This window comes from Entelurus aequoreus, linkage group LG07, assembly GCF_033978785.1.
Source record: "Entelurus aequoreus isolate RoL-2023_Sb linkage group LG07, RoL_Eaeq_v1.1, whole genome shotgun sequence".
Lineage (NCBI taxonomy): Eukaryota > Metazoa > Chordata > Actinopteri > Syngnathiformes > Syngnathidae > Entelurus > Entelurus aequoreus.
Genome location: NC_084737.1, coordinates 9,730,269 through 9,757,681, shown reverse-complemented (window position 1 = coordinate 9,757,681; position 27,413 = coordinate 9,730,269). Strand labels below are relative to the sequence as shown.

Here is a 27,413-nt window from a genome sequence, read left to right as displayed (position 1 = left end):
TGTGTAGGACGGGAAGCGACATGAAGGTGTTCTGTTTCTTTGATGTATTGTAATCCGCAGAAGGATTTTGTCTTGACTCGAGAACTGCAAAGCGTAGAGGAAGCAGGACCAGACTCCTCCCCGGGCGACCTTTTCTTTGAACCGTTTTACGAACTTTTCTTCGAACTGTTCCGTAACCAAAGGCGACGGCTGTTTACGACCCCCGTCCCTTAGAACCGGCTGTTGCCACGTAATCGGGGAAAGTCCGAATAAAAGAGGAGGCGTACAATCTTTCGGCGGAGCGTGGTGGAACACCGCGCAAGGGTACAGGTGTACGCGTTTCTCCTCGTTGAGCCAAATTGAATTCTGTCTCTGTTTAATTCCTTGCTTCTTGTCTTGTTTAATAATTTTGGGAAATGACCAAATTTCAATGGTCGAATCAACGTGACAGCCTGACGTTGATGAAACGTCGACAAAAACCGTGTCTTATTTGAGTTGCTGAACGTCAGGACATAATTCAACAAGTTGTCAACGTTGTTTCAATGTCTGCTGGGTCAGCGTTGCATATTTGAGCGGTTTTTTTTTTTGCGTACAGTTTGAGACTGGAGCGTGGTGTAGCCGCACCTCACAAATCAGGTTAATCTTTAATTTCTCTCAAAGCGCAAAACGGGAAGCAACATGAAGGTGTTCTGTTTCTTTGATGTATTGTAATCCGCAGAAGGATTTTGTCTTGACTCGAGAACTGCAAAGCGTAGAGGAAGCAGGACCAGACTCCTCCCCGGGCGACCTTTTCTTTGAACCGTTTTACGACCTTTTCTTCTAACTGTTCCGTAACCAAAGGCGACGGCTGTTTACGACCCCCGTCCCTTAGAACCGGCTGTTGCCACGTAATCGGGGAAAGTCCAAATAAAAGAGGAGGCGTACAATCTTTCGGCAGAGCGTGGTGGAACACCGCGCAAGGGTACAGGTGTACGCGTTTCTCCTCGTTGAGCCAAATTGAATTCTGTCTCTGTTTAATTCCTTGCTTCTTGTCTTGTTTAATAATTTTGGGAAATGACCAAATTTCAATGGTCGAATCAACGTCACAGCCTGACGTTGATGAAACGTCGTCAAAAACGGTGTCGTATTTGTGTTGCTGAACGTCAGGACATAATTCAACAAGTTGTCAACGTTGTTTCAATGTCTGCTGGGTCAGCGTTGCATATTTGAGCGTTTTTTTTTTTTTGCGTACAGTTTGAGACTGGAGCGTGGTGTAGCCGCACCTCACAAATCAGGTTAATCTTTCATTTCTCTCAAAGCGCAAAACGGGAAGCAACATGAAGGTGTTCTGTTTCTTTGATGTATTGTAATCCGCAGAAGGATTTTGTCTTGACTCGAGAACTGCAAAGCGTAGAGGAAGCAGGACCAGACTCCTCCCCGGGCGACCTTTTCTTTGAACCGTTTTACGACCTTTTCTTCGAACTGTTCCGTAACCAAAGGCGACGGCTGTTTACGACCCCCGTCCCTTAGAACCGGCTGTTGCCACGTAATCGGGGAAAGTCCGAATAAAAGAGGAGGCGTACAATCTTTCGGCGGAGCGTGGTGGAACACCGCGCAAGGGTACAGGTGTACGCGTTTCTCCTCGTTGAGCCAAATTGAATTCTGTCTCTGTTTAATTCCTTGCCTCTTGTCTTGTTTAATAGATGTCATCAGTGTTTGAGCCTGACAATGGGAAATGACCAAATTTCAATGGTCGAATCAACGTCACAGCCTGACGTTGGTTAAACGTCGTCAAAAACGGTGTCGTATTTGAGTTGCTGAACGTCAGGACATAATTCAACAAGTTGTCAACGTTGTTTCAATGTCTGCTGGGTCAGTGTTGCATATTTGAGCGTTTTTTTTTTGCGTACAGTTTGAGACTGGAGCGTGGTGTAGCCGCACCTCACAAATCAGGTTAATCTTTCATTTCTCTCAAAGCGCACAACGGGAAGCAACATGAAGTTGTTCTGTTTCTTTGATGTATTGTAATCCGCAGAAGGATTTTGTCTTGACTCGAGAACTGCAAAGCGTAGAGGAAGCAGGACCAGACTCCTCTCCGGGCGACCTTTTCTTTGAACCGTTTTACGACCTTTTCTTCGAACTGTTCCGTAACCAAAGGCGACGGCTGTTTACGACCCCCGTCCCTTAGAACCAGCTGTTGCCACGTAATCGGGGAAAGTCCGAATAAAAGAGGAGGCGTACAATCTTTCGGCAGAGCGTGGTGGAACACTGCGCAAGGGTACAGGTGTACGCGTTTCTCCTCGTTGAGCCAAATTGAATTCTGTCTCTGTTTAATTCCTTGCTTCTTGTCTTGTTTAATAGATGTCATCAGTGTTTGAGCCCGACATTGGGAAATGACCAAATTTCAATGGTCGAATCAACGTCACAGCCTGACGTTGATTAAATGTCGTCAAAAACGGTGTCGTATTTGTGTTGCTGAACGTCAGGACATAATTCAACAAGTTGTCAACGTTGTTTCAATGTCTGCTGGTTCAGCGTTGCATATTTGAGCGTTTTTTTTTTTGCGTACAGTTTGAGACTGGAGCGTGGTGTAGCCGCACCTCACAAATCAGGTTAATCTTTCATTTCTCTCAAAGCGCAAAACGGGAAGCAACATGAAGGTGTTCTGTTTCTTTGATGTATTGTAATCCGCAGAAGGATTTTGTCTTGACTCGAGAACTGCAAAGCGTAGAGGAAGCAGGACCAGACTCCTCCCCGGGCGACCTTTTCTTTGAACCGTTTTACGAACTTTTCTTCGAACTGTTCCGTAACCAAAGGCGACGGCTGTTTACGACCCCCGTCCCTTAGAAACAGCTGTTGCCATGTAATCGGGGAAAGTCCAAATAAAAGAGGAGGCGTACAATCTTTCGGCAGAGCGTGGTGGAACACCGCGCAAGGGTAGAGCTGTACGCGTTTCTCCTCGTTGAGCCAAATTGAATTCTGTCTGTTTAATTCCTTGCTTCTTGTCTTGTTTAATAATTTTGGGAAATGACCAAATTTCAATGGTCGAATCAACGTGACAGCCTGACGTTGATTAAACGTCGACAAAAACCGTGTCGTATTTGAGTTGCTGAACGTCAGGACATAATTCAACAAGTTGTCAACGTTGTTTCAATGTCTGCTGGGTCAGCGTTGCATATTTGAGCGGTTTTTTTTTGCGTACAGTTTGAGACTGGAGCGTGGTGTAGCCGCACCTCACAAATCAGGTTAATCTTTCATTTCTCTCAAAGCGCAAAACGGGAAGCAACATGAAGGTGTTCTGTTTCTTTGATGTATTGTAATCCGCAGAAGGATTTTGTCTTGACTCGAGAACTGCAAAGCGTAGAGGAAGCAGGACCAGACTCCTCTCCGGGCGACCTTTTCTTTGAACCGTTTTACGACCTTTTCTTCGAACTGTTCCGTAACCAAAGGCGACGGCTGTTTACGACCCCCGTCCCTTAGAACCGGCTGTTGCCACGTAATCGGGGAAAGTCCGAATAAAAGAGGAGGCGTACAATCTTTCGGCAGAGCGTGGTGGAACACCGCGCAAGGGTACAGGTGTACGCGTTTCTCCTCGTTGAGCCAAATTGAATTCTGTCTGTTTAATTCCTTGCTTCTTGTCTTGTTTAATAATTTTGGGAAATGACCAAATTTCAATGGTCGAATCAACGTCACAGCCTGACGTTGATGAAACGTCGTCAAAAACCGTGTCGTATTTGAGTTGCTGAACGTCAGGACATAATTCAACAAGTTGTCAACGTTGTTTCAATGTCTGCTGGGTCAGCGTTGCATATTTGAGCGTTTTTTTTTTTGCGTACAGTTTGAGACTGGAGCGTGGTGTAGCCGCACCTCACAAATCAGGTTAATCTTTAATTTCTCTCAAAGCGCAAAACGTACGCAAACTCCGCCCCCTCCCCCCTCCACCTCCCCCCCCACCCTTCATTCAATAGGAATTGAGTTAGTTTCCCATCAAGCAAATCACGTCTTGTAGCGAGCGAGGGCCCGCCGTCTAAAAAAAAAAAAAAAAAGTCGCTATTTGATTACTGCCCGGCGTTGACGGGCGGGGATCTATTTGAGAGGAATTCCAATATGGACGCGGTCCAGCTATCGACCCCCACCCTAACCCTCACCCTCACCCTCACCCTTGTAAGCCTGTGCCGTGCTTTTAGTGCACCGCTGGTTGTCGTCGCTCGTCGTCCCTTTTGATGGCGCTAGCTCCTTTTTTGCGTTATTGACGCATGGGAGAACGTGGCGAGCTTACCTTTTTTGGAGGCGGGCTGCTTGAAGGTTTTCACTGGCAAACAGTTTGACCCCGGAACTGATCATTTCGTGGTGTCAAGTAAACAAAGTCTTCGCAAATTTGCGCCGTTTGCGCGTCACTTTTTGTCATTTTGATGACAGTTTGACCCCGGAACAGACTATATGTAATAATATGCTCATTATGTATGCTATGCGGAGATTAGTAGCATTCTATATCGTCTTAAATGTGGCACGTGAGTCAAAAAATGTATAATTTGCAGCCAAACAGCAAGTTGAAGTGAGTACATGAGAGCTGAGACTGACACAGGAGTTCACATGTCGGCCGACAGATGGCAGTGTTCCTACACAAACTACAAGGAGAACGTCACTAATTATATACTGTATATATAATTTTTAATACGAATAATATTTTCAATAAATACAAATAAAATAGTATGTATAAATGATAAAAATAATGTATTTTTTTGTATTTGCATTTATTTATTTGAATTAAATTTTACATTTTGAAGAAAATAAATTGACAAAAAATATCAGAATAATATTTCAAAAAGGGTTTAAAAAATATCTTTATGAAAGGTATGTTTAGATCAGCCACTTTTATGACAACTAATACAAATAATGACACATCTATGTCCATACATCATGATATTTTAATTGGGATGCAAAGTTACTGTACTTTAAAGTGCATCACACGCCTACAGTTAAACATTCATTCTAAAAGCAGTTGATTAAAAAACATTTTAATTTTAATTCAGATGTGTTGAATAAATCTGTAATTTTTAAATAAATGCAGTAATACGAATTAAACAAAGGAATATGTGTATGCAGATAACACTAATACTGTTAAAAGTTAAAAAAGTCGTTAATATCCCAAAAATATATATGATAATTCTTGTTAGTGTATGTTCTAGAATATTAGTATTTTTCAAAATTGTTTAAAAAAAAAAGCATTATTACTCTTAAAAAATATAAGTGATAACTATTGTTAGTATATTTTTGAGAATATTTTTCAAAAATGTTTAAAAATCATTCATATTCTAATATATATATATGATACCCATTGTTGATATATGTTTTAGAATATTAATATTTTTCTAAATTGTTAAAAAAAAATCCTTATTCTAAAAAAATATATATACATAAGTATTGTTAGGATATTTTTGAGAATATTCATATTTTTTTCAATGTTTAGAAACCATTAATATTCAAAAAAATATATAACTATTGTTAGTATATTTTTTTTAAATATTCATATTTTTCAAAAATGTTTAGCAAACATTAATATTCTAAAAAGTATCAATTGTTTAAAAAAATCCTTATTCTAAAAAATATATATAACTATTGTTAGTATATTTTTGACAATATTCATGTTTTTCGAAACATTAAAAAAAATCATTAAAAAATATATATATGACAACTATTATTAGTCTATTTTTAAGATTCATATTTAAAAAAAAATCATTGTTTGTATAATTTTGAGAATATTAATATGTAAAAATGTTTTTTAAAAATCACTAATATTCTAAGAAATATATATATAATAACTATTGTTAGTATACATTTTTTGGAGAATATTCATATTTAAAAAAAATACAATATTCTAAAACATATTAAAAACTATTGTTAGTATAATTTTTTGGAACATTAATATGTAAAAATGTTTTTAAAAAATCACAAATATTCCAAAAAATATACATAACTATTGTTAGTATATATTTTTTTGAGAATATTCATATATTAAAAAAAGACACATAAATATTCTAAAACATAATAATAATAACTATTGTTAGTGTAATTTTTTAAATATTATTTTTCAAACATTATTGATGACAGGATTATTCATAAATGTTTACTTGATCTTTTTATTGGCTAGGGTTAGGGGCTAAGGTTAAGGTTAGGATTAGGGTGCAGCGTGTAAGCGTGTGTGTGTGCGTGTAAGTGTGTGTGTGTGTGTGTGTGCGTGTAAGAGTGTAAGTGTCTGTGTGCATGCGTGTGAGCGCGTGCGTGAGTGCGTGTAGGCGTTTGTGTGTGTGCGCGTGTGAGCCAGCGTGTGTGCGTGCACGCGTGTAAGTGTGTGTGTGAGCATGTGTGTGCGAGTGTGTCCGCGTGTGAGCAAGTGTGTCTGTGTGTGCGTGTAAGTGTGCGTGTGAGCGTGTGCGTGAGTGTGTGTAGGCGTTTGTGTGTGTGCATGTGTGTGTAAGTGTGTGTGTGTGTGTGCGTGAGTGCGTGTAAGTGTTTGTGTGTGAGCATGTGTGTGCGTGTGTGTGTGTGAGCAAATGTGTCTGTGTGTGCGTGTGTGTGTGTGTGTATACATGTGTGTGTTTGTGTGCATGTGCGTGTAAGTGTGTGTGTGTGCGTGAGTGCGTGTAGGTGTTTGTGTGTGTGAGCATGTGTGTGCGTGTGTGTGTGCGCGCGCGTGTGAGCAAATGTGCCTGTGTGTGCGTGTAAGTGAGCGGGTGCGTGAGTGCATGTAGGTGTTTGTGTGCTGAGCAGGTGTGTGTGCGTGTGCGTGGGTGCGTGCGTGTGTGTGCACGTGTGCGTGTAAGTGTGCGTGTAAGAGTGTGTGTAAGTGTGTGTGTGTGTGCGTGTAAGTATGGGTGTAAGTGTGTGTGTGCGTGCGTGTGAGTGAGTGTGTGTGTGCGTGCGTGTAGGTGTTTGTGTGTCAACATGCGTGTGAGTGTGCGCGCGCGTGTGAGCAAGTGTGTTTGTGTGCGTGTAAGTGAGCGTGCGCGTGTGCATGTAGGTGTTTGTTTGCGTGAGCGTGTGTGTGTGTGTGTTGTGTGTGCGTGTGTGTGTGTGTCTGTGCGTGCGTGTGTGAGTGTTGTGCGTGTAAGAGTGTGTGTAAGTGTGTGTGCGTGTAAGTATGGGTGTAAGTGTGTGCGTGCGTGTGTGCACGCATGTGCATGTGCGTGTTAGCGTGTGTGTGTGCGCGCGCGTGTGAGCAAGTGTGTCTGTGTGTGTGTGTGTAAACACGAGTGTAATTGTGTGTGTGCGTGCATGTGAGCGTGTGCGTGTAGGTGTTTGTGTGTGTGTGTGTGTGTGTGTGTGTGCGCGCGCAAGTATGTGTGTGTGTCGTGCGTGTAAGTGTGCGTGTAAGAGTGTGTGTAAGTGTGTGTGTGCGTGTAAGTATGGGTGTAAGTGTGTGTGTGCGTGTGAGTGTGCGCGTGTAGGCGTTTGTGTGAATGCGCGTGTGAGCAAGCGTGTGTGCGTGTGCATGTGCGTGTTAGTGTGTGTGTAAGAGTGTGTGTGCGCGCGCGTATGAGCAAGTGTGTCTGTGTGTGCGTGTAAGCATGAGTGTCATTGTGTGTGTGCGTGCATGTGAGCGTGTGCGTGTAGGCGTTTGTGTGTGTGTGCGCGCGCGCGCGTGTGCGTGAGTGCGTGTAGGTTTTGTGTGCGTGAGCATGTGCGCCCGCGTGCGTGCGTGCGTTCGTGCGTGCGTGCGTGCGTGTGTGTGTGTGTGTGTGTGTGTGTGTGTGTTCATAGCGTCGGGTTGTCTTTCTGCGTGTGCGTGTGCGTGTGCGTGTGTGTGTGTGTGCGTGTGCGTGCGTGCGTGCGTGTGCGCGCGTGTGTCTGTGTTCATAGCGTCGGGTTGTCTTTCTGCGTGTGTGTGTGTGTGTGTGTGTGTGTGTGTGTGTGTGTGTGTGTGTGTGTGTGTGTGTGTGTGTGTGTGTGTGTGTGTGTGTGTGTGTGTGCTGCGCGCGCACCTCCCTCGCGCTGCTGGTGACGACGATGATGATGATGATGATGAAGACGATGATGGAGCCGCGCGTCCGAGTGTGTCCTGCTCAGTGAGGCGCGCCGCGATGTCCGCACAGCAGCAGCAGCGTCACCACGCAGGACTTTTGGCGCCATCACCTTCATCATCATCATCATCATCGTCGTCGTCGTGGTCACGTGGAGGAATTTGATGCTCTCACCTACCTCAAGTTGCTGCCTTATAAGAAGGGGGGGAGAAGGGGGGGTCAGTACAGGTGTGCGGAGGGAATTTCCACGGGAGATTACCGGACACGTTGTTGCTGTTTTATTGTCCCCGCTGTGGATGCGACGTGCCGGCAGATCGAGGCACCATCGGGGGGGACGGGCGGGATGAGGAGGTGAGTGTGACGAAACCAGGCTGCATGCACGTGCTCCTATTTCTATTCCGTCTTATATTCGTGTGACTTGTGACTTACTGAGCCCCCTTCGAAGGTGTTGCCTGGCAACCGAGATGTCAATAAAACTGCTACCTTTGGCCAAATAGTGAGCCCGCATACATTGCATGGGGACGAGGCATGCAAACGTCAAATAGTGAGCCTCTCGCTGCAAACAGTTAAGAAAAGTAGAAAAAAAACAAACAAACGTCCTCGATGTCGTTATTAAGTCAAACATTTCCATTCATTAAAAAATACTCAATTACAACTTCATACTCAATCACGACATAAAGTGAGATTATGAGCTTGCCAAATAGTGAGCTTCTCGGTGCACACACTTCTATAGTCATTCAACAATATGTTGTTAATAAATAAGTCTTATTAAATCGTAAAAAAATATTTTTAAATCTACAAAAAAATTCTAGCGATTGTAAAAACATATATATATATATATATGTATATATATATATATATATATATATATATATATATATATATATATATATATATATATATATATATATATATATATATATATATATAGTGTATACACAATACAATATTAGCAATAACAATCGTGTACTCAATTATCATATAGTTATTAAACTACATAAGGTGTGAACATGATACCAGTTTTTTATAAGTATTTAATACAATAATAAAATGAAAATGAGACTTAGACCAGCGTGTGATGTTTTTGCTGCAAATGAATACTAATTGGATAATGATTAACCTTTACAAACCTATTTATAAATATTAAAAAATCCATACATTGAAAATTCCTATTTATCTAAAAGATAAACTTAAGATGAATAGATTTTCAATGAATATGTATTATATTGCAAACATTGACGTAAATGTTCGACAATAATCTTGACGTGCATGATAAAGTCGTATAAAAACTTTTTTTTTAATGTCTTAAAGAAAAACAATAGGATATCTAAGTGGTCGCCTTTTTTTTTAAATAATATTGCATGCTTTTATTATTTTTCGAAAATGTTTTAAAAATCATTAATATTCTAAAAATATATAAATATATACATGAGATGATTAGTATATGTTTTAAAATATCAGTATTTTTCAAAATTGTTTAAAAAAATCATATTTATTCTAAAAAAAAAAGGATGTGATAGCTATTGTGGTATATTTTTGAGGATGTTCATATTTTTCTAAAATGTTTGAAAAATCATTAATATTCAAAAAAATATATGATAACGACTTTGGGTATATTTTTGAGAATATTCATATTTTTAAAAAATCATTAATATTCTAAAAAAAATTATATAACTATTGTTAGTATATGTTTTAGAATATTAGTATTTTTCAAAATTGTTTAAAAAGTCATTATTTAAAAAAATATGTGATAATTATTGTTAGTATTTTTGAGAATATTCATATTTTTCAAAAATGTTTAAAAAATAATTTTTGTAAAAATATTTGATAACTATTGTTAGTATAGTTTTGAGAATATTTATATTTTTAAATTTTTTTTACAAATCAATATTGTAAAAAATTATATATAACTATGTGGTATATTTTTGAGAATATTTGTATTATTCCAAAAAAAATGTAAATCATTAATATTCCAAAAATGTATATATATGATAACTATTGTTAATATATGTTTTAGAATATTAGTATTTTTCAAAATTGTTTAAAAAGTAATTATTTAAAAAAATATATGTATTTATTGTTAGTATTTTTGGGAATATTCATATTTTTAAAAAATGTTTACAAATCAATATTGTAAAAAATTATATATAACTATCTGGTATATTTTTTGAGAATATTCATATTTAAAAACTTTTTTTTTTTTAAATCATTAATATTCTAAAAAATGTATAACTATTTTTAGTATAATTTTGAGAATATTCATATTTTTCAAAAATGTTAAAAAAAAAAATCCTTAGTATTCTAAAAAACATATATGATAACTATTGTTAGTATGTTTTACAATATTAGTATTTTTCAAAACATTATTCTAAAACATATGTGATAACGATTGTTAGTATATTTTTGAGAATATTCATAAGTTTCAAAAATGTTTAAAAATGCATTATTTTAAAAAATATGTGATAATTATTGTTAGTATTTTTGAGAATATTCATATTTTTCCATAAAATCGTGTAAAAACTTTTTTTAATGTCTTAAAAAAGCAATAGGATATCTAAGTGGTAGCCTTTTTTTTTAAAGAATATTGCATGTTTTTATGATGATAAAAATATAATAAATACATATACTGTAGTATTTTCTTTTAGAACTTTTTCGGCATGTAAAATGATATATTAATGTATTTACAATATTAATATAACTATAACTATAAATAAGTTAAGACAATGTTATCATTCTGTTGGAGGTTTCTTCCTTGTTGGTTTTTCCTGGCCTCCGTCGCCAAAGTGCTCGCTGGTTTCGGGGTCTTTGAAGTCTGGGGGGGTCACGTGTTCTGCCGGGAGTTTCCATATACGGTGCGGCGTCTTTGTGAAAGGACGCCGTTTCATTGTGCCGAGCTGAAGCCCAGCCGGCGACTGGAGAGCGGCGGAGAGTCCACACGGACGCCGCAGCCTGGCCTGGCCTGGCGTGCCCACAAATCTCCGGGCTGCCACGCCTCCCGAAGGACTGGCGCCCGCTCCGAGTGCCTCGCATTTGCATGAAAATAACGTTACATCTGCTCGGGCGGACGGCGAGCGTATTAATCCTGCTGCCCCGTGCAATCAAACCCTCGCCTGCGCTGTAAAGGCGGCGCATCACGCTCGTTATTTTAATGCCCGTTTAAGCGGCGGGGGCGCAAATTGCTGCGTTTTAGGAGAACAAACCCGGCTGGCGGCGTCGCTCTGATTATGAGGAGCTTGTTTGGTCCGAGCTAATTAGCATCGGCGTTATCAGGAGGAAGCGTGTCGTCGTTGTGCGCGAGGCGGCGCTGGAGGTGATGTTCCGCCAAGTGTCAGCTTTGAACACCTCGTTGCTGCCTGAACGGGCTGCGGTGGGGAAGACCCTAGCGCGGCGTTCATGTTTGCGTCACTGATGTACTGGACTTTTGCTGTGTTTGGAGGCCGAGGAGCCAGTCTACTGAGGAGTGACCGGCAGAGGGAGAACCTGAGTCAGCTCCGACTAGTTTACTGCCTAAATGGGCTGCGGCGAATGTCCAAGCATGTCGGAAACAAAGATAATTTGAGCTATTGTATCGATGATGTAGTTGCTGTGTCTTGAAACCATTAGGAAGTCATGACTATTTACAATGACCCGGTTTGCTGCCTAAACAGGCTGTGGTGAACATCATGGTTTCAGTTCTGACTATCTTACTGCCTAAATGGGCTGCGGCGAACGTCCAAGCATGTCGGAAACAAAGATAATTTGAGCTATTGTATCGATGATGTAGTTGCTGTGTCTTGAAACCATTAGGAAGTCATGACTGTTTACAATGACCTGGTTTGCTGCCTAAACAGGCTGTGGTGAACATCATTGTTTCAGTTCTGACTATCTTACTGCCTAAATGGGCTGCAGTGAACGTCCGAGCATGTCGGAAACAAAGATAAATTGAGCTACTGTATCGATTATATAGTTGCTGTGTCTTGAAACCGTGTTGTCATTAGGAAGTCGTCACTGTTTACAATGACCCGGTTTGCTGCCTAAACAGGCAGTGGTGAACATCATGGATTCAGTTCTGACTAGATTACTGCCTAAATGGGCTGCAGTAAACGTCCAAGCATGTCGGAAACACAAAGATAATTTAAGCTACTGTATCGATGATGTAGTTGCTGTGTCTTGAAACCATTAGGAAGTCATGACTATTTACAATGACCTGGTTTGCTGCCTAAACAGGCTGTGGTGAACATCATTGTTTCAGTTCTGACTATCTTACTGCCTAAATGGGCTGCAGTGAACGTCCAAGTGTGTCGGAAACATAATGATAATTTGAGCTACTGTATCGATGATATAGTTGCTGTGTCTTGAAACCGTGTTGTCATTAGGAAGTCATCACTGTTTACAATGACCCGGTTTGCTGCCTAAACAGGCTGTGGTGAACATCATGGATTCAGTTCTGACTAGCTTACTGCCTGAACGGGCTGCGGTGGGGAAGATCCTAGCGCGGCGTTCATGTTTGCGTCGCTGATGTACTGGAGTTGCTGTGTCCGGAGGCAGAGGAGTCAGTCTACTAAGCAGTGACCGGCAGAGGGAGAACCTGAGTCAGCTCCGACTAGTTTACTGCCTAAATGGGCTGCGGCGAATGTCCAAGCATGTCGGAAACAAAGATAATTTGAGCTATTGTATCGATGATATAGTTGCTGTGTCTTGAAACCATTAGGAAGTCATGACTGTTTACAATGACCTGGTTTGCTGCCTAAACAGGCTGTGGTGAACATCATTGTTTCAGTTCTGACTATCTTACTGCCTAAATGGGCTGCAGTGAACGTCCAAGTGTGTCGGAAACATAAAGATAATTTGAGCTACTGTATCGATGATGTAGTTGCTGTGTCTTGAAACCGTGTTGTCATTAGGAAGTCATCACTGTTTACAATGACCCGGTTTGCTGCCTAAACAGGCTGTGGTGAACATCATAGATTCAGTTCTGACTAGCTTACTGCCTGAACGGGCTGCGGTGGGGAAGATCCTAGCGCGGCGTTCATGTTTGCGTCGCTGATGTACTGGAGTTGCTGTGTCCGGAGGCCGATGAGTCAGTCTACTTAGCAGTGACCGGCAGAGGGAGAACCTGAGTCAGCTCCGACTAGTTTACTGCCTAAATGGGCTGCAGTAAACGTCCAAGCATGTCGGAAACACAAAGATATTTTTTTTGTATCGAGGATATAGTTGCTGTGTCTTGAAACCTTGTTGTCAGTAGGAAGTCATCACTATTAACAATGACCTGGTTTGCTGCCTAAACAGGCAGTGGTGAACATCATGGATTCAGTTCTGACTAGCTTACTGCCTAAATGGGCTGCAGTGAACGTCCAAGCATGTTGAAAACAAAGATAATTTGAGCTATTGTATCGATGATGTAGTTGCTATGTCTTGAAACCTTGTTGTCAGTAGGAAGTCATCATTATTAACAATGACCTGGTTTGCTGCCTAAACAGGCAGTGGTTAACATCATGGATTCAGTTCTGACTAGCTTACTGCCTAAATGGGCTGCAGTGAACGTCCAAGCATGTCGGAAACATAAAGATAGTTTGAGCTATTGCGTCGATGATGTAGTTGCTATGTCTTGAAACCATGTTGTCATAAGGATGTCATCACTATTCACAATGACCCAGTTTGCTGCCTAAACGGGCTGTGGTGAACATCTGAACACACCGTGACTATGATTGATTTAAATTGAAAACATTCAAATGTTCTTATTGATGATGTATTGCTACGTCTTGAATTACTGGACAGCAACCAGTAAAGGGTGAAATTAAGTCAGGCCCGACTAGTTTGTTGCCTAAAAGGGCTGTGGTAAATTTTCATGTCGAAAACATAAAGATGATTTGAGCTATTGCATGGATGATATGGTTGCTATGTCTTAAAGCCATGCTGTCATAATTAAGTTATTATTTAGAGTCAGGCCGACCTGGTTTGCTGCCTAAACAGGCTGCGGTAAACATTTAAACATGTTGTGAACAGGATTGGTTTAAATCAACAAAATTAAAGTGTTCTTATTGTGGAAGTTGTTGCTACGTCCCGAACTACTTTACAGAAACCATTAAAGGATGAAACTGAGTCAGGCCCGATTAGTTTGTTGCCTAAAAGGGCTGTGGTGAACATCCAAACACCAAGCAAAGGAGACAAGATCAAACATCTAAGATAAACATGTAAAATTAATTGTTTGTAAATCGTGCAGCATCTTGTCTTGGAGCCAAGCCCGACTAGTTGGCTGCCTAAACAAGCTGTAAATATTTACAAGTATAGTTTTTTAAATTAAAAGCATAATAAAGTTGATCGATTACGCTTGTAGTGATGATTAGCTACGTTTTGATGCCATTGAGTCGTAAGGGAGTTCACTATTTGGCAGCAACCAGTAGAGTCAGCTCCGACTAGTTTACTGCCTAAATGGGCTGCAGTAAACGTCCAAGCATGTCGGAAACACAAAGATATTTTTTTTGTATCGAGGATATAGTTGCTGTGTCTTGAAACCTTGTTGTCAGTAGGAAGTCATCACTATTAACAATGACCTGGTTTGCTGCCTAAACAGGCAGTGGTGAACATCATGGATTCAGTTCTGACTAGCTTACTGCCTAAATGGGCTGCAGTGAACGTCCAAGCATGTTGAAAACAAAGATAATTTGAGCTATTGTATCGATGATGTAGTTGCTATGTCTTGAAACCTTGTTGTCAGTAGGAAGTCATCATTATTAACAATGACCTGGTTTGCTGCCTAAACAGGCAGTGGTTAACATCATGGATTCAGTTCTGACTAGCTTACTGCCTAAATGGGCTGCAGTGAACGTCCAAGCATGTCGGAAACATAAAGATAGTTTGAGCTATTGCGTCGATGATGTAGTTGCTATGTCTTGAAACCATGTTGTCATAAGGATGTCATCACTATTCACAATGACCCAGTTTGCTGCCTAAACGGGCTGTGGTGAACATCTGAACACACCGTGACTATGATTGATTTAAATTGAAAACATTCAAATGTTCTTATTGATGATGTATTGCTACGTCTTGAATTACTGGACAGCAACCAGTAAAGGGTGAAATTAAGTCAGGCCCGACTAGTTTGTTGCCTAAAAGGGCTGTGGTAAATTTTCATGTCGAAAACATAAAGATGATTTGAGCTATTGCATGGATGATATGGTTGCTATGTCTTAAAGCCATGCTGTCATAATTAAGTTATTATTTAGAGTCAGGCCGACCTGGTTTGCTGCCTAAACAGGCTGCGGTAAACATTTAAACATGTTGTGAACAGGATTGGTTTAAATCAACAAAATTAAAGTGTTCTTATTGTGGAAGTTGTTGCTACGTCCCGAACTACTTTACAGAAACCATTAAAGGATGAAACTGAGTCAGGCCCGATTAGTTTGTTGCCTAAAAGGGCTGTGGTGAACATCCAAACACCAAGCAAAGGAGACAAGATCAAACATCTAAGATAAACATGTAAAATTAATTGTTTGTAAATCGTGCAGCATCTTGTCTTGGAGCCAAGCCCGACTAGTTGGCTGCCTAAACAAGCTGTAAATATTTACAAGTATAGTTTTTTAAATTAAAAGCATAATAAAGTTGATCGATTACGCTTGTAGTGATGATTAGCTACGTTTTGATGCCATTGAGTCGTAAGGGAGTTCACTATTTGGCAGCAACCAGTAGAGTCATACCCGACTAGTTTGTTGCCTAAAGGGCTGTGGTGAACATCCAAACACCAAGCAAAGGAGACAAGATCAAACATCTAAGATAAACATGTTAAATTGTTTGTTTGTAAATCGTGCAGCATCTTGTCTTGGAGCCAAGCCCGACTAGTTGGCTGCCTAAACAAGCTGTAAATATTCCCGAGTATAGTTTTTTAAATTAAAATAAAGTTGATCAATAACGCTTGTACTGAGGATTAGCTACGCGTTGATGCCATGGAGTCGTAAGGGAGTTCACTACTCGGCAGCAACCAGTAGAGTCATACCCGACTAGTTTGTTGCCTAAAAGGGCTGTGGTGAACATCCAAACACCAAGCAAAGGAGACAAGATCAAACATCTAAGATAAACATGTAAAATTAATTGTTTGTAAATCGTGCAGCATCTTGTCTTGGAGCCAAGCCCGACTAGTTGGCTGCCTAAACAAGCTGTAAATATTTACAAGTATAGTTTTTTAAATTAAAAGCATAATAAAGTTGATCGATTACGCTTGTAGTGATGATTAGCTACGTTTTGATGCCATTGAGTCGTAAGGGAGTTCACTATTTGGCAGCAACCAGTAGAGTCATACCCGACTAGTTTGTTGCCTAAAGGGCTGTGGTGAACATCCAAACACCAAGCAAAGGAGACAAGATCAAACATCTAAGATAAACATGTTAAATTGTTTGTTTGTAAATCGTGCAGCATCTTGTCTTGGAGCCAAGCCCGACTAGTTGGCTGCCTAAACAAGCTGTAAATATTCCCGAGTATAGTTTTTTAAATTAAAATAAAGTTGATCAATAACGCTTGTACTGAGGATTAGCTACGCGTTGATGCCATGGAGTCGTAAGGGAGTTCACTACTCGGCAGCAACCAGTAGAGTCATACCCGACTAGTTTGTTGCCTAAACGGGCTGCGTCAAACATCCAAACACCAAGTAAACAGGATTGGAGTGATGTATTCAATGAAATAGATGATAGCATGTATAAATATCGTCGCATTGTAGCTTCGAGTCAGACCCGATCGTTTTGCTGCCTAAACAAGCGGCGGTACAAGTGGAAGTGCAAAGTAAACAGGAAGAAAGTGAGGTTTTCCTATGTCAAGTAGTGGTGAGGTTCCCCAATGTTGGCCAAGTTCATCGACTTTTGTTTGTCAACGTTGCTGATTACTAATTAGGGACTTTTATTTTGACACCACTTCCTGTTCCTGCTTGTTAGCGCGGGTGTGGCGTCCTCCGATGGCGTCCACCGTCAAGCCCCTGGATGAAGTTCATTATCTTTCGTTAATCACGATCATAACATATCACGTCACTGCTGCTCCGAGTGCTGTGTCAACAACACCCAGCACGTACGAACACACACACACACACACATTCTTGTATATCTTACCTTCTTGAGACCCCTGAAAATTGCTTTATTAATACTTTTTAGGTATATCAAGATTTGTATTTACAACATTAATAATATATACATACTATGCAAATATAAAAAAGGTAAGCTTTTATTTTTTTATTTTTTTTCCGTTTGTAATTGGTTTTTAATATTCATTATTTACTTCAAGTTATTACAGTATGTCTCTCTCTCTCTCTCTCTCTCTCTCTCTCTCTCTCTCTCTCTCTCTCTCTCTCTCTCTCTCTGTCTCTCTCTCTCTCTCTCTATATATATATATATATATATATATATATATATATATATATATATATTTGAAAAATATGAATATTCTCAAAATTATACTAAACATAGTTATATATTTTTTAGAATATTAATGATTTAAAAAAAAAAGAATGAATTCTCAAGAATATACTAACAATAGTTATCTTTTTTTTTTTGGGGAATATTAATGATTTTTAAACATTTTTGAAAAATATAAATATTCTGAAAAATATACCAGATAGTTATATATAATTTTTTACAAAATTGATTTGTAAACATTTCTAAAAAATATGAATATTCTAAAAAATATACTAGCAATAGTTATCATATATTTTTTTGAATATTAATGATTTTTAAACATTTTTGAAAAATATAAATATTCTCAAAAATATACCAGATAGTTATATATAATTTTTTACAATATTGATTTGTAAACATTTCTGAAAAATATGAATATTCTCAAAAATATACTAACAGTTATCATATGTTTTTTGAAAAATAATTATTTTTTAAACATTTTTGAAAAATATCAATATTCTCAAAAATACTAACAATAATTATCACATATATCTTTTGAAATAATGACTTTTTAAATAATTTTGAAAAATACTAATATTCTTAAAACATATACTAACAATAGTTATCATATATATATATATTTAATATTAATGATTTTTGAAAAAAATGAACATTCTCAAAAATATACTAAAAGTCGTTATCATATATTTTTCTGAATATTAATGATTTTGAAAAAATTTGTGAAAAATATGAATATTCTCAAAAATACTAACAATAATTATCACAAAAATATTTTGAAATGACTTTTAAAATAATTTTGAAAAATACTAATATTCTTAAAACATATACTAACAATAGTCATCATATATATTTTTTTTGATAATGATTTTTGAAAAATATGAACATTCTCAAAAATATACTAAAAGTCGTTCTCATATATTTTTCTGAATATTAATGATTTTGAAAAAATTTGTGAAAAATATGAATATTCTCAAAAATACTAACAGTAATTATCACAAAAATCTTTTGAAATAATGACTTTTAAAATAATTTTGAAAAATACTAATATTCTTAAAACATATACTAACAATAGTTAACTCTTTTTTTTTTGATAATGATTTTTGAAAAATATGAATATTCTCAAAAATATACTAAAAGTCGTTCTCATATATTTTTCTGAATATTAATGATTTTGAAAAAATGTGTGAAAAATATGGATATTCTCAAAAATACTAACAATAATTATCACAAAAATCTTTTGAAATAATGACTTTTAAAATAATTTAGAAAAATACTAATATTCTTAAAACATACACTAATAGTTATCATATATATATGTTTTAATATTAATGATTTTTGAAAAAAATGAACATTCTCAAAAATATACTAAAAGTCGTTCTCATATATTTTTCTGAATATTAATGATTTTGAAAAAATGTGTGAAAAATATGGATATTCTCAAAAATACTAACAATAATTATCACAAAAATCTTTTGAAATAATGACTTTTAAAATAATTTTGAAAAATACTAATATTCTTAAAACATATACTAACAATAGTTAACATAAATATATTTTTTGATATTAATGATTTTTGAAAAATATGTATATTCTCAAAAATTTACCAAAAGTCGTTATCATATATTTTTCTGAATATTAATAATTTTGAAAAAATTTGTGAAAAATATGAATATTCTCAAAAATACTAACAATAATTATCACAAAAATCTTTTGAAATAATGACTTTTAAAATAATTTTGAAAAATACTAATATTCTTAAAACATATACTAACAATAGTTATCATATATATATTTTTTTGATAATAATTTTTGAAAAATATGAACATTCTCAAAAATATACTAAAAGTCGTTCTCATATATTTTTCTGAATATTAATGATTTTGAAAAAATGTGTGAAAAATATGGATATTCTCAAAAATACTAACAATAATTATCACAAAAATCTTTTGAAATAATGACTTTTAAAATAATTTTGAAAAATACTAATATTCTTAAAACATATACTAACAATAGTTATCATATATATATTTTTTTGATATTAATGATTTTTGAAAAATATGAATATTCTCAAAAATATACTAAAAGTCGTTCTCATATATTTTTCTGAATATTAATGATTTTGAAAAAAATTGTGAAAAATATGGATATTCTCAAAAATACTAACAATAATTATCACAAAAATATTTTGAAATAATGACTTTTAAAATAATTTTGAAAAATACTAATATTCTTAAAACACATACTAACAATAGTTATCATATATATATATTTTTGATAATGATTTTTGAAAAATATGAATATCCTCAAAAATATACTAAAAGTCGTTCTCATATATTTTTCTGAATATTAATGATTTTGAAAAAAATTGTGAAAAATATGGATATTCTCAAAAATACTAACAATAATTATCACAAAAATCTTTTGAAATAATGACTTTTAAAATAATTTTGAAAAATACTAATATTCTTAAAACCTATACTAACAATAGTTATTATATATATATATATATATATATATTTTTAATACTAATGATTCTTGAAAAATATGAATATTCTCAAAAATATACTAAAAGTCGTTCTCATATATTTTTCTGAATATTAATGATTTTGAAAAAAATTGTGAAAAATATGGATATTCTCAAAAATACTAACAATAATTATCACAAATCTTTTGAAATAATGACTTTTAAAATAATTTTGAAAAATACTAATATTCTTAAAACATATACCAACAATAGTTATCATATATATATATATTTTTTTTATATTAATGATTTTTGAAAAATATGAATATTCTCAAAAATATACTAAAAGTCGTTCTCATATATTTTTCTGAATATTAATGATTTTGAAAAAATGTGTGAAAAATGTGGATATTCTCAAAAATACTAACAATAATTATCACAAATCTTTTGAAATAATGACTTTTAAAATAATTTAGAAAAATACTAATATTCTTAAAACATATACTAATAGTTATCATATATATTTTTTAATATTAATGATTTTTGATAAAAATGAACATTCTCAAAAATATACTAAAAGTCGTTCTCATATATTTTTCTGAATATTAATGATTTTGAAAAAATTTGTGAAAAATATGAATATTCTCAAAAATACTAACAATAATTATCACAAAAATATTTTGAAATAATGACTTTTAAAATAATTTTGAAAAATACTAATATTCTTAAAACATATACCAACAATAGTTATCATATATATATTTTTTTTATATGAATGATTTTTGAAAAATATGAATATTCTCAAAAATATACTAAAAGTCGTTCTCATATATTTTTCTGAATATTAATGATTTTGAAAAAATTTGTGAAAAATATGAATATCCTCAAAAATATACCAACAATAGTTATCACATATATTTTTTTAGAATAATAATGATTTTTTTTAACAATTTAGAAAAATACTGATATTCTAAAACATATACTAACAATATATATATACATATATATAATTTTTTATTTTATTAAAAAAATAAATACAATTTGGCCAAAGGGGGCGCATTTCAATTTCTTACACACACTAACTTGTCCATCGGTCCTCATATGGACGTTACTTTTCCTTGTTGGTGTCTCAAGGAGGGTAGAAATACAAGAACACACACACACACACGCACGCACACACACACACACACACACACACACACACACACACACACACACACACACGCCCTGCAGGCAGCCAGACTCAGGACTGAGTATCTTGAGAGAATTTGACAAGTGGCTGCGCACAGAAGCAGAATCCTTGACCTAAATCTTAATGAATGAACGCCGCAGACGCATCCTCGCCTATGTATGAAGCCCCGCCCCCCCCCTCCTGCTCTCGTCCAATCGCGAGCCTTTCTGCCCCCAACTGTCTTCTCGGCGCACATGTGAGATGATAATGCCGCTTTTGTTTGGACTGACTTGCTCCGGCCTTGGTGTTGGTTCTTGTCTTCACTTTCTGCTGCAAATGTTCATTAAGACACCACCACCCCCACCCTTTCACCCTTCCCGCCAACTTAGTCATGATAATCTCCGCTTTGCACAGCAGAAGTAAACCGAAGGACCGGCGATGGAGTCCACATTAGGCTGACACACATTCATGAGAAGGCCTTTGACTTGCTATTCATGCGATTGCTCCTCCCGCTACACTGCAAAAACTGCTATATTTTTCAACATATTGAGCAAAAAGGTCTCTTTTTTTTTTTCCTACCAAGAAAAGTGCAGTTATTAGTGAGAATATACTTATTTGAAGCTATTTTTTGGGTTCATTGATGTTAGCTAATTTGACTTGTTTTGGAAAGTCTTGACAAGCCAAATTTTCTTGTTCTATTGGCAGATAATTTTGCTTAGTTCAAATAAAATACCCCTCATTTTTGTATATTTTTTTCTTGTTTTTGAACACTGACTTTTTGCAGTGTAGTTGTCAGTGACAAAGTTGAACTGCAAAGTGGGACACACACGTTAGCAACTTGCTAACATTACTTTTTAATATCGTGCAAGGTTAGAGACAATACTGTAGCGATGTGGGCTACACTTTATTATCATTTTAGGTTAGCATCAATAGCATAGCTACGTGTGCCACTTGTCAACATTACTTTTTTAATATTATGCTAGGCTAGAGACAATACTGTAGCGATGTGGGCTACACTTTATTATCATGTTAGGTTAGCATCATTAGCATAGCTACGTGTGCCACTTGTTAACATTACTTTTTTAATATGCTAGGTTAGAAAACATTTTTTTTTTTAGCTAAGTGGGCTACACTTTATCATGATAGGTTAGTATCATTAGCATAGCTACGTGTGCCACTTGTTAACATTACTTTTTTAATATCATGCTAGGCTAGAGACAATACTGTAGTGATGTGGGCTACACTTTATTATCATTTTAGGTTAGCATCAATAGCATAGCTACATGTGCCACTTGTTAACATTACTTTTTTAATATCATGCTAGGTTAGAAAACTTTTTTTTTTTAGCTATGTGGGCTACACTTTATCATGATAGGTTAGTATCATTAGCATAGCTATGTGTGCCACTTGTTAACATTACTTTTTAAATATCATGCTAGGTTAGAAAACATTTTTTTTTAGCTATGTGGGCTACACTTTATCATGATAGGTTAGCATCATTAGCATAGCTACGTGTGCAACTTACTAACATTACTTTTTTAATATCATGCTAGGTTAGAAAACATTTTTTTTTAGCTATGTGGGCTACACTTTATCATGATAGGTTAGCATCATTAGCATAGCTACGTGTGCAACTTACTAACATTACTTTTTTAATATCATGCTAGGTTAGAGACAATACTGTAGCTACGTGGGCTACAGGTTAACATTACACTTCATTGTCATGCCAGGTTAGCATCATTAGCATAGCTATGTGAGCCACATGCTAATATTAATTTTTGGCATTATGCCTGGTTGGCAACACTAGCATAGCTATGTGAGGTAAATGCTAACATCGCACTTTAACATCATGCCAGGTTAGCAACACTAGCATAGCTATGTGAGCTACATGCTAACATTACACTTGGACCTCGTGCTAGGTTAGCAATACTAGCATAGCTATGTGAGCCACATGCTAATATTAATTTTTGGCATTATGCCTGGTTGGCAACACTAGCATAGCTATGTGAGGTAAATACTAACATCGCACTTTAACATCACGCCAGGTTAGCAACACTAGCATAGCTATGTGAGCTAAATGCTAACATTACACTTGGACCTCGTGCTAGGTTAGCAATACTAGCATAGCTATGTGAGCCACAAGCTAATATTAATTTTTGGCATTATGCCTGGTTGGCAACACTAGCATAGCTATGTGAGGTAAATACTAACATCGCACTTTAACATCACGCCAGGTTAGCAACACTAGCATAGCTATGTGAGCTACATGCTAACATTACACTTGGACCTCGTGCTAGGTTAGCAGCGTCGCAGAAGAAAAGCTACATGATCCCACTTGCAGTACCACTATCCTAACTTACTGGCAGATACCGGTAGTTGGTCGAGCTTTGTTTTAAGATATGTAGCGAAGCCTGCTTTTTGGACTCGTTACAGCTCGCTAAGTCGGATCTGTTTTACTGCTAGAACATCTTGCCAAAACACTCCGCACTTTGTTCCGTCCGCCACTTGTTTGGTCGCCGCCTTTTGTGGGGGTCTCCAAGTGGGAGGAGGAGTGACGTTACAGACCATTCGGGGGTCTCCAAGTGGGAGGAGGAGTGACGTTACAGACCATTCGGGGGTCTCCAAGTGGGAGGAGGAGTGACGTTACAGACCATTCGGGGGTCTACAAGTGGGAGGAGGAGTGACGTTACAGACCATTCGGGGGTCTCCAAGTGGGAGGAGGAGTGACGTTACAGACCATTGGGGGGTCTCGCTCTTCATCCGACGTCGTCAGTCGCGGGCTGGATTCCGGCACCGAATGAAGCCATTGCGGCGAAACGTGCGACGCCCGCCGGCTCCCCTTCCTGTACGCTGCCGTCTTTTTCATCCCAAGCCGCCGGACGCCATCAATGATCAATTAGCTGGTGTGACGGGGAGGGTGCGCTTGTTTTGTTTGTGGCAACTTGACAAGAAGTGAGCAACAACGAAAAGGAAAGGCAGGGGTGGCGGGAGGGGTGTGGGGGGTCTAGTGTCGGATGCTAAGGGGCAGCTGTCAGGAACAGATGACTGTGTGTATTGTGTGTGTTCTTGTATTTCTACCCTTCTTGAGACATGAAGAAGGAAAAGTATCTTCCATATGAGGAGGTGTGAACAAGTGATGACATAAATCAATAACATTGCATCTAATAGAGAATGTCTCATTTGCACCCCTGGTGGTGAAATCTATCAAAAATGAGGGTGGTCCCCAAAAAGGAGGGATTTTTCAAATTGACGGTGTGTCGGTTTTTAAAAGCCCCCCCCCCCCCACCCCCCCCCCACCCCTCTGGTCAACATATGAAATAACAAGTGTGTGTAAACATTTGAAGTGCTCCCCCTCTGGCCAACATATGTAATAAGTGTGTGTAATAAATTTGGACAAAATTAATTAAAAAAATAATAAAATACACATGTATATGTAGACATACTGTAATAACGAAGTAAATAATGAAGATTAAAAATCAATTACAAAAAATAAAAATAAAAAAAACAACTAAAAGCTTACCTTTTTTATTAGTTTGTATGTATTATTAATGTTGTAAATACACATCTTTATATATCTAGAAAAGGTGGTCCTAAAGAAGTAGGGATTTTTCGGAGGTCTCAGGAAGGTAACAAATACAAGAGAGTGTGTGTGTGTGTGTGTGTGTGTGTGTGTGTGTGTGTGTGTGTGTGTGTGTGTGTGTGTGTGTGTGTGTGTGTGTGTGTGTGTGTTCATATAAACCAGGGGTGTCCAAACTTTTTCCACTGAGGGCCGCACACGGACAAATTAAAGCATGTTGGGGGCCATTTTGATATTTTTCCTTTTCAAACCATAACAAAATATATGGATTTTTTTATTTATTTTACCTTTAGGGGTCCCGGGGACCATAAAGGGTCTCAGTCATTAAAATGTTAAAAATAAGTCAGATTATTATTATTTTTTAATTATTTAATGCTTGCAGTAAATCTCTATATCAACTTCAAGTTGATATAAAGTAATGCAAATGAAAAAAAAATGTTTTATGGTTTTTCTGTCAAAAACAACTTAGTTTTTTTTATAGTAAAACTGAAATATGCAGTATTTAGTAATTAGAGCCCTAAAAGATCAATAATGCAGGACACCATTGATTTTAATTATTTCATATTTTTGAGTAATCACGGAGAAAAGATAAATAAAAAATCACTAAGTATATTTGGGATCCAAAAGGTGCCCCACTCATAAAGTGATACATTTTTATTAGGTTTTTCTTTTACTTTCAACACTTAAATTACGAGATCAACTTCAGATATATCTGTCCATTTTATGCTGGAACTATTATTTTGTTGGTTTCATGCACTTTTGTCAAAGAAAACTTTGATGTTTTTATATGGCTACTACACAACATATGCAATATTTACCACGTAAAACATTTTAAAGTGAAATATTTGACGTAATTGGAGCGCTGAAAATAATTCATTATAACATGGATTTTTTGTCATTATTATTATTTTTTGAGCAATGGCAAAAAAAGAAAAATAAAGAAAGACAAAAGGAAAAAAAAACAGCCTGCATGGCAGCTTTTGTGTCAACATTGCAACTTTTTCTCGTTAGATTTCACCTCATTTCACTTTTTTTAATGTTCTTTTTTATTTTTACAACAGTATTTCCAGAATGTGTGGCGGGCCGCTAAACAATTAGCTGCGGGCCGCAAATGTCCCCCGGGGCCGCACTTTGGACACCCCTGATATAAACTGTACTGTATGTATTTATCTATACATTTTGTGTATGTTTAATTTTCTACTTATTATATACGTATATTTGTATATGTAGTACATGTTTTGTACATTTATACAATAATGTAAACTGAATGAAAATAGGTAGAGAAATGAGCAAGATATGATTTATTTTCAATTTAGATGTGTTACCTTCATTGAGTACTTTGCTGTCCCTAAAAATGGCCAACTTATTACTATGTGTGTGTACGGTCAAATCTACCTAGCAACAGCGGTCGGTCCTCACAACTACAGAAGTCAAATATTTTTTTTGTACTTTGTATGTTTTGCATTCTGAAGTGAAGTTGCAATTCTCTACTCCCATCTAGTGCTAGATATATGTCTTTCATCCTTCTAGCTATAGTGGAAAGGGGGGCCCTCAACCTACTGACCAAACGTGGGTCCTCACAAAGTCGGCAAGATGTGCGTGTGTGTGTGTGTGTGTGTGTGTGTGTGTGTGTGTGTGTTCCTGTATTTCCACCCTTCTTGAGACATCAACAAGTGATGACATAAATCATGGTCCCAATTGCATCTAGCAGAGAGACAAATACTAGAGTCCGTGAACATTGCTCCAAAGTCAGGATTTTTTTTTTGTTGATTTTTAAAGTGCCTACAAAAGTGAACATTGACAGGTGCAAAGGCAGCAATATATGATAAAACAAGACTATAGTGGCCATTAACTGTTAGCTTCTACAGCTGGGTTGCCCAAAGTGCGGCACAGGGGCCACCTGTGGTCCCTGACTCCTTTGTCATCGGCCTTAAGCACGTTACACAAAAAATAGAGATCTCATTTGCACCCCTGGTGGTGACATCTATCTAAATGAGGGTGGTCCCCAAAAAGGAGGGATGTGTGTCTCTGGTCTGCCCCCCTGTGGTTGACCACGGCCCCTTGTGGCCTCTCGGTGTTGCCATGGTGACCTTTATTTCCTAAACGTGTTGAAGTCGGTGGTCCCTCTGTTGACGACCAGGTGAGTCATGGTCGCCAGGTAAATGTTGTGTATGTGACTCACAGCACCCTGCTCATTTTCCATGATCGCACCCTGATAAATATGCGGTTAGTCAGGAATGAACCACCTCAAGCTAGGGTTGTACAATATACCGGTACTAGAATAGTACCGCAATACTAATGAATCATATTTGGTACTATAGCGCCTCTAAAAAGTACCGGTTCCCCCCTGCCCCGTCTTTTTTTTTTTTTTACAGGCGTGACGGAATGTCGTCGTCACGTGGTGACATTGCTGGTTTTACCAGCAGAGGAGCATGTTGGGCAGCGCACACACACAGAGTACTTACAAGCAGACACAGTGTGTAGACAGAAAAAGGGAGAATGGACGCATTTTGGTGTAAAAAGTAAAAGATAAAGGTGAAGTTATAACAGCTAGCGTCCATCTGCATTCGGCAGTGTTTTAGCTACTTCTAAATCACTAATCCTGGCCTCCATGGCAACAAAGTAAGTTTCTTACAAGTAGCATTATCACTGGAGGACGAGGAATAGCTAAACATGCTTCACTACACACCGTAGGAGGATACAATAGCTCATCACAATGTAAACAAATGCCACGGGTGGATCTACACCTGACATCCACTGTATTGATACCAAGTACAGGCGCGTATCTAGTCGATGCTACTCTGATTACATCAATATTTTTTAACATCACAAAATCTTAAAAAAAAAA

General features: G+C 37.1%; 1 protein-coding gene across 1 annotated transcript in view; it reads left to right on the top strand.

Annotated features, from left to right (window-relative positions):
* Nucleotides 1-8,087: 8,087 nt before the first annotated feature.
* The window catches only part of LOC133652947 (plexin-A2-like), a 96,707-nt gene continuing 77,381 nt past the window's right edge, over nt 8,088-27,413 (top strand). Inside the window, exon 1 of the mRNA XM_062051904.1 lies at nt 8,088-8,330. The gene's annotated coding sequence lies outside the window, so the exon portion shown is untranslated. The remainder of the gene's footprint in view (nt 8,331-27,413) is intronic.